The following is a 14,401-nucleotide window of genomic DNA, read 5'->3' as shown; positions in this document are numbered from 1 at the left end:
TTAATTATATTAAATTAGCTTAATTTTTTTTTCCCCCGATATTTTACTTTATTTCGGTTAATTTAGTTTCATGTAAGGAAAAGTTAAGGAGGATATCCTTGGAATGAATTGCATAAAAGTAGTCAAGAAATAGCTAGTCTAGTCACCAGAGGGAGCTAAACATCTTTCTATCACAGGACAGTGATTAAACTTCCCCTCCATCTGCACAATGAGGTCATTATCTGAAAGGGCTTGACTACCATTTTGATTCATTCATATCATAAAATGATATTAGTAAATTGAGTAAATAAAATAAAACTTATATGAGTGCCCTGAAAGACAACGTGTTTGTTTGCACCATACTGCAACATTTAGAGATGCAGTAACGGATAACGATGACATAATCAGAGATCAAATCAAATTGGATCTTCAGCTCAAATTTGGCAGAACCTCTTCAAAAAATCAGCCCACAGCCATCAGTGAGGTGCTAAACACCACCAGTGCCTGCTTTCCCACAGCACCTACACAGACTTTAAGAACAGACATCACCCCAGACTAATGACATTTCCCCCTTCACTCGTTTGCTAGCTTTCTCTCTCTCTCTCTCTCGCTCTCTCCGGATGATCCCACGGCCCTGCTGTGCTGTACAGTGCAGTGGGAGAGCAGGGGCAGTAATGCAAAGGCATTGATTATGGCTGATAATTCAGAGCTTTGATGTGGATAATGCAGCCCATCTCTTCCTGCACTGGCCGTGCACTCCCAGCCCCTGGGGCCACAGAGGATATTGGGTTTACAGACACTGCTCAGTCTCTCTCTCGCTCTCTCTTTCTCTCTCTATCACTCAGTCCATCTCTCGTGCACTTTTATGTGCTTTTGACTTTGGCAAGATGCAGTATTTTATTATACAGCTTTACGTTATAATACTGTATTTTATTAACCTTTAAGCTGATTATTATATAAGAGGAAACACTGAGGTTTTTCTGTCTTGGGTTGCTTTATGTTTTTATGTTTGTGTGTGCATGTGTGTGTGTGGTTCAGGTATAGCTTGCATTATGGGGAAAAATGTCCCCACAAAGATGGCAATATCCAAAATCCTTATCCGAGGGGGAACATTTTTTGGTCCCTGTAAGGAAAACAGCTTATAAATCTTTTTTTTTTTTTTTTGGAAATCTAAAAATGGAGAAAGTTAAGTTTAGGGTAGGGTTAGGGTAAGGAGATAGGAAATAGAGTATGCACAATATAAAAACCATTACATCTATGGAATACATGAAAATCGGTGCGTATGTGTATGTGTGTGAATACCTGTGCTGCACCCTCTGAGATGCTTGTGTGTGTCAGGATGTGTTTCTCTGTCTAAATCATGTGTTCCATGATCTTTTTTCCTCTGTTTCTCCAGTGTGTCTCCACTGTATTTATTTAGTTGTGTCTGTTTGTGTCTGGAATCCTTTGCATGCTTGCTTTTTTTCATGGGCTGTTTTTCCCATTTCCCGGAGACACTGATTCATGTGAATAGACGCAGACTCGTTTAACAAAAGAAAGGAACTAACTTATTTTTCATTATTTTTTGAGCTGTAGTTGGTGAATGCTCAGTTGATGCTGTTTTTGCATAAATAGACACGTCATGCAAAATATTTTTCACGAGTTCGCACTAACATATAATATGATTGAGCAATTTGTAAGCATATTTGGGTGCTGTCCAGAGGGAGGGCTCCGAGCTCGGAATAGAGCCCAAACCCAGAGAACCCCCCCATCCTCATCCCCCGAATGGGATGAAATAAGATTGAGAGTGAGGAGCTGGGGTGGAGGTGGGATGCTGGAAAACTGTGATGGAACAGAGGTAAGTTGGCAGTGTACATACATGCATTGTTCTTGTTAAAGTGATTAGCTGACAAGCTCCACCTGTGCCAGACTGATTGATTATCTGATCTCCTCTTGAACCTTGTTAATAAAACATCATTTGTTTTTTGGTGTAAATATACCACATCATTGTGCATCTTACATGTCCTTTTAAAATTTACAGTTCTTTTTTTTAGGGTATTTACTATTTGAAATTAATTTGAAATAAGGTAGCAAACTAAATTTTAAGGAAATGGAACTAAAATAAATTGAAATTCAAATAAACTGTATAATTGAATTGTGTAATTGAATAACTAGAAAAGCAAGGTTTTTTTACAATCATTTTTGCACTAATAACATTTTTCAAAACTCTAGACACATAATTCACAATTGAAGATCAAAACACACATTTTTCAAAACACAACACTTTTTCCAAATGTTTTGATACAATACATATTGAAGTAAAATCACTGGTTCAAAATGACACAGCTTAGCATCAAAGTATTACTATTTCGAAATGCAACTCACGCATTACATCTGAACTGAGTGTCTGTTCATTTCATTATAATGATCTAACCATCAATTGCTACAACTGCTCAAAGTGCTACGAAACTGTTGCATTACTCTTGAGGCAAAGTTTTATGGAAAATTATGAAAAACATTACAAAAGTGAAGCAACAGAGGACTGAGTATGTCCAGGTATGATCAGTTTCAAGATGCCTGTTGTTGGGAGAAAGAAAAAATCCCAAAAATTCTATATCATTGTTATCAGTATTTGTTTTTCCTACAGTAAATGTCTTTTTAGGGGGTGATAGAACTGGAAGCTGATGAAAACTATTCATATTTTTGGATGAGGCAGGCTTTAACCTGGCCAAGAGATGGAGGAAAGGTTGAGAGCCCAGCAGTTGAGAGCGACCCAGAACGATGTTCTGTGTGGGGATTTTTGAATCAACAATTTGTGTGATTTTTTTAACCAATGCTTCTGCAAATGCAAGGCTTCTTTAAACATATGAACGCAATATGCAGTTAACAGCAAAATGCAAGTTTTGAACAAATAATGACTGTTTTGAATTTTGTGTCTAGCGTTTTGAAAAAATACATGAATGTTCTGTTATTAGTGCAAAAAATGATTGTAAAAAACTGTAAGACAAAATTGGAAGATTCTGAAGACGTTTACAAGTCCTTGAAGGTTTATAGGCCTTACGGACAGATAGATAGAACGATAGATAGAACGATAGAACGATAGAACGATAGATAGATAGATAGATAGATAGATAGATAGATAGATAGATAGATAGATAGATATATAGATAGATAGATAGATAGATAGATAGATAGATAGATAGATAGATAGATAGATAGATAGATAGTGAACTAAGGGCATCTTGAAACTGCTCAACAGAGACTGTAGCAAAAGTTTTTGTGGATGCTATTAGGCCCTGTCCACTCTACACTCAGCAGTGCGAGAGACTGATTCAGACAGAAGTGCTTCCGTCCCAGGTTCATATTTCCTCACTTCTTGCTGCACTTCAATAATTAATATTCATAATCGCATATCATGTCAGCAGAACACCCTCAGCTTCCTCTGCAGAATGACTGATCCCATCACCAACATCATTTTCCATTGTCACATCAGCATATATTAATAGCTTTATTCTACACTGGAGTTGGAAACCACTGACCAGCCTCCTGTCACACGATGTCAGTGGGTGGTCACTTAATGCAATTATGAGTGAAAAAGTCGAAGGAGCAAACTTTTTGCAATATTCTATATGTTTTTGGCTGGTTCAATTGCTGTAAATGAATTCACCACTCTGGATTTGGTCCAATATATATACAGTATGTATGTGTTTTTTTTATACTGACTGTTAACAAGGAAAAATGCTGCAATATTAATTACAGTAAACTACATTGTTTATTTATTAAAACTACAGTGGCATGCGAAAGTTTGGGAACCCCTTGCAGAATCTGTGAAAATGTGGATAGTTTTACCAAAATAAGAGAGATCATACAAAATGCATGTTATTTTTTATTTAGTACTGTCCTGAGTAAGATATTTTCCATAAAAGATGTTTACATATAGTCCACAAGACAAAAAAATAGCTGAAATTATTAAAATTACCACATTCAAAAGTTTGGGAACCCTTGGTTCTTAATACTGTGTGTGGTTACCTGGATGATCTACGACTGTTTTTTTGTTTTGTGATGGTTGTTCATGAGTCCCTTGTTTGTTCTGAACAGTTAAACTGAGCACTGTTCTTCAGAAAAATCCTCCAGGTCCTGCAGAATCTTCAGTTTTCCAGCATTTTTTGCATATTTTAACCCTTTCCAGCAGTAACTGTATGATTTTGAGATCCACCTTTTCACGCTGAGGATGATTGAGGGACTCAAACACAACAATTAAAAAAGGTTCAAACATTCACTGATGCTCCTGAAGGAAACACGATGCATTAAGAGCCGGGGGGTGAAAACTTTTGAACAGGATGAAGATGTCCAAATTTTTTTTATTTTGTTGAAATATCATATTTTTCCATTTAGTACTGCCCTTCTGACGTGACAGAAGATACTTGCATGTTTCCTGGAAGACAAATGAAGTACAATTTACCTTGATCTTCAAATTCAAAAAGTTTTCACCCCGGGCTCTTAATGCATCGTGTTTCCTTCAGGAACATCAGTGAATGTTTGAACCTTTTTTAATTGTTGTGTTTGAGTCCCTCAATCATCCTCAGCGTGAAAAGGTGGATCTCAAAATCATACAGTTACTGCTGGAATGGGTTAAAATATGCAAAAGATGCTGGAAAACTGAAGATTCTGCAGGACCAGGAGGATTTTCCTGAAGAACATCTGTTCAGATAACGTTTAACTGTTCAGAACAAACAAGGGACTCATGAACAACCATCACAAAACAAAAAAACAGTCGTAGATCATCCAGGTAACCACACACAGTATTAAGAACCAAGGGTTCCCAAACTTTTGAATGTGGTTATTTTAATAATTTCAGCTATTTTTTTGTCTTGTGGACTATATGTAAACATCTTTTATGGAAAATATCTTACTCAGGACAGTACTAAATAAAAAATAACATGCATTTTGTATGATCTCTCTTATTTTGATAAAATTATCCACATTTTCACAGATTCTGCAAGGGGTTCCCAAACTTTCGATCCCCACTGTATATTACATGAAAGTCTCATCAACTTTTTTTTTTTTTTTTTACATTGCTTCAAATATAAAACTTAAAACATAAACAATAATGTTCTTAATGTATCTTTATGTTTGTTACTACTAACTGTATTATGGTTAAAATCGGACTGCTCTGAATGGTTAAGTTAAGGTTAAGTTGTCCAGTTTGACCTATTTTGGTAGATTTTCCCAACAAGTAGCCAGACAGCCAGACAGACACAATCAATGATGTGATTTTTCTTCTTAATGGGCATACTGTTGTCTTTAGCACCCTAATTAAAAAATAATAATCATAATAATAAAAAACTCCAGGAAATATGTTTGCTTTTTTTAACACACTAAATAAGACATTTTTAATAATATTCATGCTTTTGACCATTTTTATATGTTAATGTTAAAAACATACATACTGCATACTGGATAATACTGCATATACACCGGTGAAATGTGACTTTGTGAAGTTTTTTGTATTATATCTATTGTATGTATTATAATTTTAACTTGTCACTGTTTGTATTCATTGTATGGAAAAGAGCAGCTTGGACATTCTGCCTAATGTCATCTTTTGTATTCTATGGAGAAAGGAGAGTCAAACAGGTTTGGAACAGCATTATTAATTGATTTTTATTAATTGTCTTCATTTTGATGAATGTTGATTCTTAAATGCCAAAACCTAGCCTATATGTTTTTTTCAATTGACACATAAACAAAACTTGCACAAGTGTGTGTAAACCACTCATCTCTTCCTCTTTATTACATCAATGAACATTAGAATGTATGTTGAAAGATACAGAGCAATTCACTGAAATGTAGCTATCATGTCTAATGTAATGACTCAGTCTGTATTTAAACCACAGAAAGACAATAACACAACTTGTCATGCAACATTAGACTTTACTAGAAATTAGTGAAATAGCAATTTGATTTTATATTGTTGTTAATTTTAACCTTTAGTATCCTTTATGAAAAAAGTGTACTTAACTGTATTGAACTTCAACTGTATTTACATATAATAATATAATATAATATACTAATCCTGTGGCCTGGGAAGTACCCTTTGTAATGATGATTAGTATATTAGTATATGTCAAAATAAATGTTTTACTTTAAAGTACATTTTAAATGATTTTTTTTTTATAATCTTCTGTCAAGCTTTAAAGAAGTACACTTAATTTGATGTGTTGACAAAAATAATAATAAACGTAAAGAACACAGGATTATTATATTTTAAATGAACTACAGTGCCCTCCAAAAGTACTGGAACAGCAAAGACAAAATTGCTCTGTTGGCTGTGGAGTCAAGACATTTACAAATATGATTAAAAGATGAATATGAGACAAAACTACAGAATGTCATATTTTATTATTGGGTGATTCAACACATAGATGTTTTACCAGCTAAGAAGATCAGCACTTTTATAGTTTCATCCCTCTATCTGATGTGAGCATAAGTATTGGAACAGTTGCCTCACAGGTCTTTCTAAGTGATCAGCTGTATCCTGTTGCATTAATTCTTCAGATATTAAAAGCAGGAAATGTGTCGTATCAGTTATATCCATTATTCTGTATTCTGAATCTTGTATTCGATGATGACACACAAACCAGGATGAAGATGAGGGAGCTGACTTTGAGAGAAAAGCAAGCAATTTGGATGCTAAAAGAAAAGAGGAAGTCAATTAGAGCTATAGCAAAAACAAAGGGCATGGAGAAATCAAAAGTTTGGAAACCACCACTGACACCAGCAACCAACAACGACCTGATCGGCTGAGAAAACAACAGTAGTTGATGACAGACCAATCATAAAAGCTGTGAAAATGAACCCTAAAAGACGTGTCTGTAAAATCACCAACAACTTCCAGAAAGCTGGGGTGATGCTCTGACAATCTACTGTCCTCAGGAGACTTTGACACAGAATTACAGATGCTACACAGCAAGATGCAAACCTCTGACCAGCACCAAAAATAGAAAGGCAAGATTAGAGTTAGCAAAAAAGCACAAAGGTGAGCCAGAAGAGTTTTGGAACTGTGTTTATGGACCGATGAGACAAAGATGAACCTTTATCTAAGTGATGGGAAAGCAAAAATGTGGAGCAAAAAAGGGAACTGCAAATGATCTCAAGCATACAGCCTCATCTGTAAAGCATGGTGGAGGTGTTGTCATGGCATGGGCATGCATGGCTGCCTCTGGAACAGGCCCTCTCAACTTTACTGATGATTTAATGTATGATGACAGTAGCAGAATGAATTTGAAGGGTACAAAATCTTGCCTACCAATATTCAAGAAAATGCCACCAGATTCATTGGGAAGTGCTTCATATTGCATCAGGATAATGACCCAAAACACCCTGCCAGTTCAGTCAAGGAATTTCTAAGGGCAAAGAAATGGAAAGTCTTAGATAGCCCAAGTCAATCTCCAGATTTAAATCCGATTGAACATGAATTTCACCAGCTGAAGAGGAAAGTAAAGGCAGAAACTCCCCAAAACAAGCAATCAATTGGAATTGGCTGCATTAAAGGCTGGGAAAAATCTTTCAAAGGATGAGACCAAGAGTCTGGTGATGTCTATGGGTCACAGACTCACTGCCGTGATTGTGCGCAAGGGATCTGAAACTAAATAATAGCTTTTAATCTTTTATATCTGCCTTATGTTCAACTGTCCCAATACTTACGCTCACATCAATGAGTGGGATGAACTCTAAAAGTGCTGTTATTTTTATTTGGTAAAACATGTATGTGTTGAAACGGCTAATAATAAAATGTGACATTCTGTAGTTTTGTCTCATATTCATCTTTTAATCATATTTGCAAATGTCTTGACTCCACAGCCAACAGAGCAATTTAGTCTTTACTGTTTCAATACTTATGGAGGGCACTGTAAATTGCGACTTCATCTTCACAAATGCGTATTTACAAATTTAAATGCATATCATTAAAGTTTCAATAGAATTGACATTAAAGTATATTTTAGTTTACCATAAATGTTTGTCAGTACATTTGACATTGCGCTTTAATCGTATTTCAAAGACAAAAGACTTTTGAATTACATAATAATTATGAAATTACATAAAATGCATGTATGTCTTACCTAAGTGGGTAAAAATTAGATCACTCTTAAGTTTAACTAATGACATTTAATGTAAATTTAAACTATAATACTTTTTTTCGGTTACACTTTATTTGATTGGTTATGGTTTAATTATATATTGAATTACTGAGTAATATTAATTAACTACTGCTTACTATATGGTTAGGTTTAGGATTAGGGTTTGGCTTAGGGATACTTGCAATTAATTATGGATAGTTAATTGTTATTATAATAGTAAGAACATGTAACATGTAACAAGGACACCTTAAAATAAAGTGTTACCATTTTTACATGCAATTTTAAGTGTTTGAAAAGATTACATTCATTTCACGCTTAAGTACATTATTTTTAAGTGCTCTTTTTAAAAGTATGCGTAAGTGTGCTTCTTTTTCATGAGGAATTATTATAGTACCAACTGACAGGTTTCCCTGTACAATTTACAGCCAACTGAGAGTTTTCTTCTCCCTTAAGAAGAATTGACGCTGAACTGTACTGGATATGTATCCAAATTAATCAAACTGAATTAAGAACTTTGACTTAATCGAATCATGAAATTTGTTTTAAAACCCAGCCCTAGTAAACAATGACAGAATTTTCATGTTTGCATGAACCATTCCTTTAAAGTCTCAGCGTACCTACTTCATGTGACCTGTGGACCCCTTTGCTCCTATAACTAGGGCTCCTGTCAAGGGTCACTGGAGTCCCCCTTCACCCTCGGCCCTCACATACACAAACTCTCTTGACACGAGACCTCTTTGAGACGAGCAAGTACCTCCGTCTTCTCCCATTGGTTGCCACTTTCCCTCAGCCACTTGACCTTTCTTCCTCTATGCTGTTGGAGTTTCTTAAGAAATGTGCTTGTCCGTCAAGTCGTGGTTTTGACGGGGGGCGTGGCCTGGCTAGACATTTCCTTTCCATCTTCTGTTGCCTCTCTATCTCCCATCATAAGCCTCCTGACCTCTCCAGGGGAAAGGTGAACGACTGCTTTCATTTGTGTTATCTTTCCACATGCTCTCTCGGTCTTCTTTCAGTCTATATACCTAGGTTTTGTAGGCTTTGACAGTTTAAACCATTCAGCACTGTCTCGGACCTCAAACTGAGTATTTATTAGGACATACTGGTGTCTCAAAGTGTTTGCTCTCATTCTCATTCATCAAGTCTTGTCTTTGATTTTATCTTCCCGTTTCTTCCTCTGTTTTCTCTTTATCTGTTTATGAGACAACGAACAGACACTTACGGCAGGTCTGCACTGTCTTAAAGATGTTCTTAAAAGGGCATTCTGGAAACTCTCCTTCTTCTTCCCTCCCTCTATCAGAGCTCAATCATACTTAATGCTGTCTTTCCCCTCACTCCATCCATCTCTGTCATCCTCTCTCTCTCTTTCTCCTTCGCTGAGCCTTTGCTGATGCACTCCTGGCCATTAATAAAAATTTTATACATAGTCAGGAAGTGCATTTGCAGCGGGAGCGGCTGGAGGCTCTCAGGACGGCAGGAAATGAGCCTCTGGCTGTCGGCCAGCTCGGCTATTCCGAGGGGCCAGCGGCTCGGCCAATCAGAGAGCTCGCTTCACTTAATGGAATATGGATACTTCACCCCCAAACTATTAGCGACAATTACGTGGTGCGAAGGGGGACAGGGTATGTGTGTTTGTGTGCTGCGAGAGGAGTTTGGGGTGTGTTTTGATGGGTTGTAGATGTGTGTGCGTGTGTGTGTGTTCACATCTTCGCTCATGTCCATGTAATGGGGTGATGATTTGTAAGTATCTCCATGTGTGTACGGGACCAGGCTGCGAGAGGGGCAGCAGGGGAAGATGGAGAGAACGGAGGGGGGGGGGTTGGCATTAATTCTGATCAGATACAGATGGTGGTGTTTACGTAGCTCAGTGGTACAGAGCAGGAGGATGAGAGGGCTTGACTAGTTGTTTGGAAGAGTAAGCTCCGCTTGAGTGTGTGGGGTTAAGGCCGCTTTAAAAATGATACTTTAAGGAATCTGCAAGAATGGCTCACTCTGCTTTCTGGGGTTTAGTTTAAAGGGGCAGTTCATGCAAACATCATTGTTTACTCACTCTCATGTCATTCTAAAACTGAGTGACTTTCTTTCTGTGGAACACAAAAGGACCAATTTTAAATTTCGTACCGGTCACTCTTTAATGAATAGGGGTTTCAAGCTTCAAAAGGGATGCAGAGATACCGTAAATGTAAGTGATTCATATGACTCTCGCACTTTCAGTTTTAAGCTGATAACTACTGTGAGTGAGTTGAACTTGACAACCAACTCTGATTCTGATTCATGAACAAATCATTCAAAGGGGTTCTGTGAATCAGTCAGTTCATTGAAACTGAAACGTATCACACATCACGTCTCCCATGAACTCTCAAAACAATGCCAACGACAGCTAGAGTGGATAATTTCAGAAAATGACAACTTAAATTTCTGTCTGTTCTTTCATGGGCCTTTTTTTTTTAAATGAGCAAGTCTTCCGGTGTCACTTCCAGTTATTTTAGCTTATAAAAACACTCCATGCTGCTTGATACTGCCTAAAAATGGCTATCATATCATTTTAATTTACTGTCGTAATCTGAAACACACAGGTTTATAGCGCAAATAGTTTTACCATTTACTGCGCTTTGTTATTCTTTTAGTTACTTAACAGCTTATAACGAATCAGTTTTGCACATTCACCAAAAATAGCTTACTTCAGTATTCCAAAATAAGGTAGATAATATCATATATGTTGGGGTAACACATTACAAGTAAAGCAAGCTACGTAATCAGATTACTTTTTTCAAGTAACTAGTAAAGTAATGCATTATTTTTTTCAAATAAGTAACGCAAATTACTTTGTTTTCCCACTCATTTACTGACACCTCTCCTGTCCTCATGTTGAGAGAAACCGGGAGTGAGGAGCAGAAGCACTTTCTTTAGCCGGAGGTTTATTACTTTCACTTTCATTACTTTTTTTGGTGTGAAAGGGCCTTTACAGTTGCCAAAAATATAACTTTTGTTTTTTTTGTTATTAAAAACAAATAAGCAAGCCCAGCCCAGTTGACAAAATGTAACGCAACAGTAACATAATGTATTAATTTCCATAAAGAGTAACTAAGTAAAGCAGTTAGTTACTTTTTATAGAGTAACGAATATGTCCCTTTGAAACATGACAGGCTTAGATCTCATTCAGACGGACTTCGAAAAGTCACCATTTGTGTCCCACAGTCATACAGGTTTGGAACAGGGTGAGTAAATGGTGACAGAATATTCATTTATTTTATGTGAACTATCCCTTTAAGCGATCTGGATGAGGCAGGGCCTTGAGTGAGGGGTGTTTTGTAACTCAATATTACAGCTTCATCTGCAGTGGTGCTTTGACATGAGAAGTGATCTTTACACTAACTCTGTCATAACAGAACAAACGCACAAGCACTCTCAGTTTCTCTATTTATCAAACCCCAACATCAGAAATCCATTGAGCTTTCCTTTGTTTTATAGCCTGTTTGTCTCTTTTTCTGCTTTTAATTTCCTATTTCTACCTCTCTCATAAATGTTTGTGTTTCACATAGGCAAACGTGCAAAATTGCTCTGGTTCACACACACACACACACAGAATACATAGTGCCGGCAGAAATGAATGACTTTGTCAGCTGTGTGCCGGTCATTAACCAGGCCATTTAACATTGATCCTTCTATGGCCCAGTACTGCCTCTCTCTCTCTCATTCTCTCTCTCTCCCTGGCAGTATGATCGCCACGGGCTGAGGCAGCGGCAGGCCTTGGGGGAAATGCAAACCAGTCAATGTTCCCATCACACTCACACACTGATAAAAAGTGAGATGGATACATGCTGCATCATACATGGAAGAAGATAAAAAAGGACTTGAGTAATATTACGTCATTGCTATAAATGTATTATTTCGGGGAATTTGTACTTCACTCCAATATCACTGAAACAGATCTTTATAAAGATCTAATCCTATCATATTACTGTACATTATAACTTATTTTTATTGTAAACAACAACAACTGTAAGTTATTGAATATCTCATGTAAAACGACTATAAAATCAGATAATAATTTATGAGATTACCAGTTTTAGGTAATAGGCTTGAGAACGTTGATTTCAAATATTTATTATATCTTAGAGTCCTAAATAATCATGCATTTACATTTAAATTATGTTCAATTTGAATAAGTACAATTTTAACATATAAACATTATATATGTTAGAAAAAAAAATTCTGAGAACTTTAATGAGAGCATCTCTTTTGTCTTTTAATTTCCTGTCAGTTTCTAAAGTAAAAAAAAACTTGCTTAACAGTAGCTTTTTAAAATGTCCTTACTGTACTGTATGTTAAATTTATTAACATAAGTATAGTATGTAATATATTTATTACTTAAGTTTAATTAAATATGGTAACTATTTTTAATTGCACTGGATTTTGAGACATCACCTAAACTTGAGTATATTTTTTATATCATTTTTTATTTCTTGAGTATTATTTTATGTTTTATGAATAGTTGCATATTTTGAGACCACAAATTATAAAAAGTAGAATCAGATACCAGTAATTTTTTAGAATTTTACTGTTATTCTTGCAGGAAATTAACATCCATCTCCTAGCACACTGAGAAAACGCAAATTAAACACATTTCATTGTGTTTACGTAGATTATCAGAGATTTTGTTTTTGGGCTGAAGCTGCTCTGTCATGTGTTTTGAGTGTGTTCAGTATAGAGAAACCTGATTCACTCTCTTCTCTCTGCACTGTTTGGCCATCCTAGCTATTTCCCTCGACAGGAAGCCAGGAAGCACCCCTCTTCCTGCCCCATTACACACACAGACATACACACACACACACACTCGCATTAACACACACTGTTACCTTGGAGATACCTTCCATGTGTTATCAATAGTCTGTCATGAGCACATATGAATATCCTGTATATTTTATGCTCCAGCCAATGCATTCATAATATCCTTTTGTTTATTTCATTGCAGGAGAAATCGTAAAGCTTTCAACACTGCAGACCATAAATAATCCTTACTTTCATCTAAATTTACATTTGTTCATTCTTGATAATTTCACTGCCATTATGATAAGGCAGTTTGTTGTCTGTTGGCAATGACTGAAGTGAAGTGGAAAGGAACATGGGCTGGGTTCCAATCCGTCACGCACTCGATTGAGACACTGAATTATTCACTGTTCTAGGATGTAACCTGCCCTAGGACAGCTGCTAGCTGGCACAAACATATCAGAATGGGTCAGTGAGTTCCCAAATGTTGAGTCTACAACCACATGAAGCTCTTAGAGTAAAAAATGGCACTTGATGTTTATATACCTCCATGTTCTGTTCATGTTCATTAACCGTGAAGTTCAAGGTATTTTGTTGTTCTTTTTTCCTTTTAAATGTAGCTGCTAAGTACTTATTTCCCCTGTACAATGACCCTAAATATATATGGACACTTTTAGACACTTACGACACAGTTTTAATGCATTAGAAGCATTTGTGTAATCCGCAAACAAAAGCTATTTTTTCTCAGAGTTAACACTTTTCTGAGACTGTTTTTCAATGAATTTTAATCAGTTGGTGTCAAAGTGGTTTTAGTGAATGTATGAAGTCAGTTCTCCTCGAGTTCACACAGGTGTCATAGTCATTACAATATTATATTACATGCTTCATTCTGAATAGGGTGCATATTCATTTACAATGTGATATGTTGATTCTAATGCACAGAATTTACATCCGTTTTACTGTAGCATAAGTTTTCAAATACCTATTGGTGCTACTGTATACCAGGGTGAGATCAGCAAGAATGGAGTTGTTGATATGTATTCAGAGCGCTGCCTGAGCCGTTTGTCTCTTTACAGCTCCAAGAACCGATGTGTTTTTCTCCATGACGTTCTTGTCAGTTATTGTGTTTCTCATCTCTCTCCCTCATTGTTTTCATCACCTATCATATTGTTGACTCATATCTTCCTTCTTTTTGTCCATCTCTCACTGTCTTCATCTCTCTCTCTCTCTCTCTCTCTCTCTTTATCTCCTGTTCTCTTCCTCCCTCTGTCCATCTTGTTAGGCTTAGCTCAGGGAATCATATAGAACAGTTCCTGAGGGGGAGAAAATGAGAGATTGGGTTTCAGCCCGATGATGCCACTTAGCCATTAACTATCTCCAGCAAAACCAAGTACCCCCACCCCCGCCCGGCCTCCTTCCTTCTACCATTCATATCCAACCACCCCTCCTCCTTCTCCCCGTCCCATCTCCCTCCCTCTCTCCCTCACTGTTTCCCACCCTCCATCTCTATCTCTCTCTCACACACACACATATAC

This window comes from Barbus barbus (genome assembly GCF_936440315.1).
Source record: "Barbus barbus genome assembly, chromosome: 43".
NCBI classification, from domain to species: Eukaryota; Metazoa; Chordata; class Actinopteri; order Cypriniformes; family Cyprinidae; genus Barbus; species Barbus barbus.
This window is presented reverse-complemented; position numbering follows the sequence as displayed.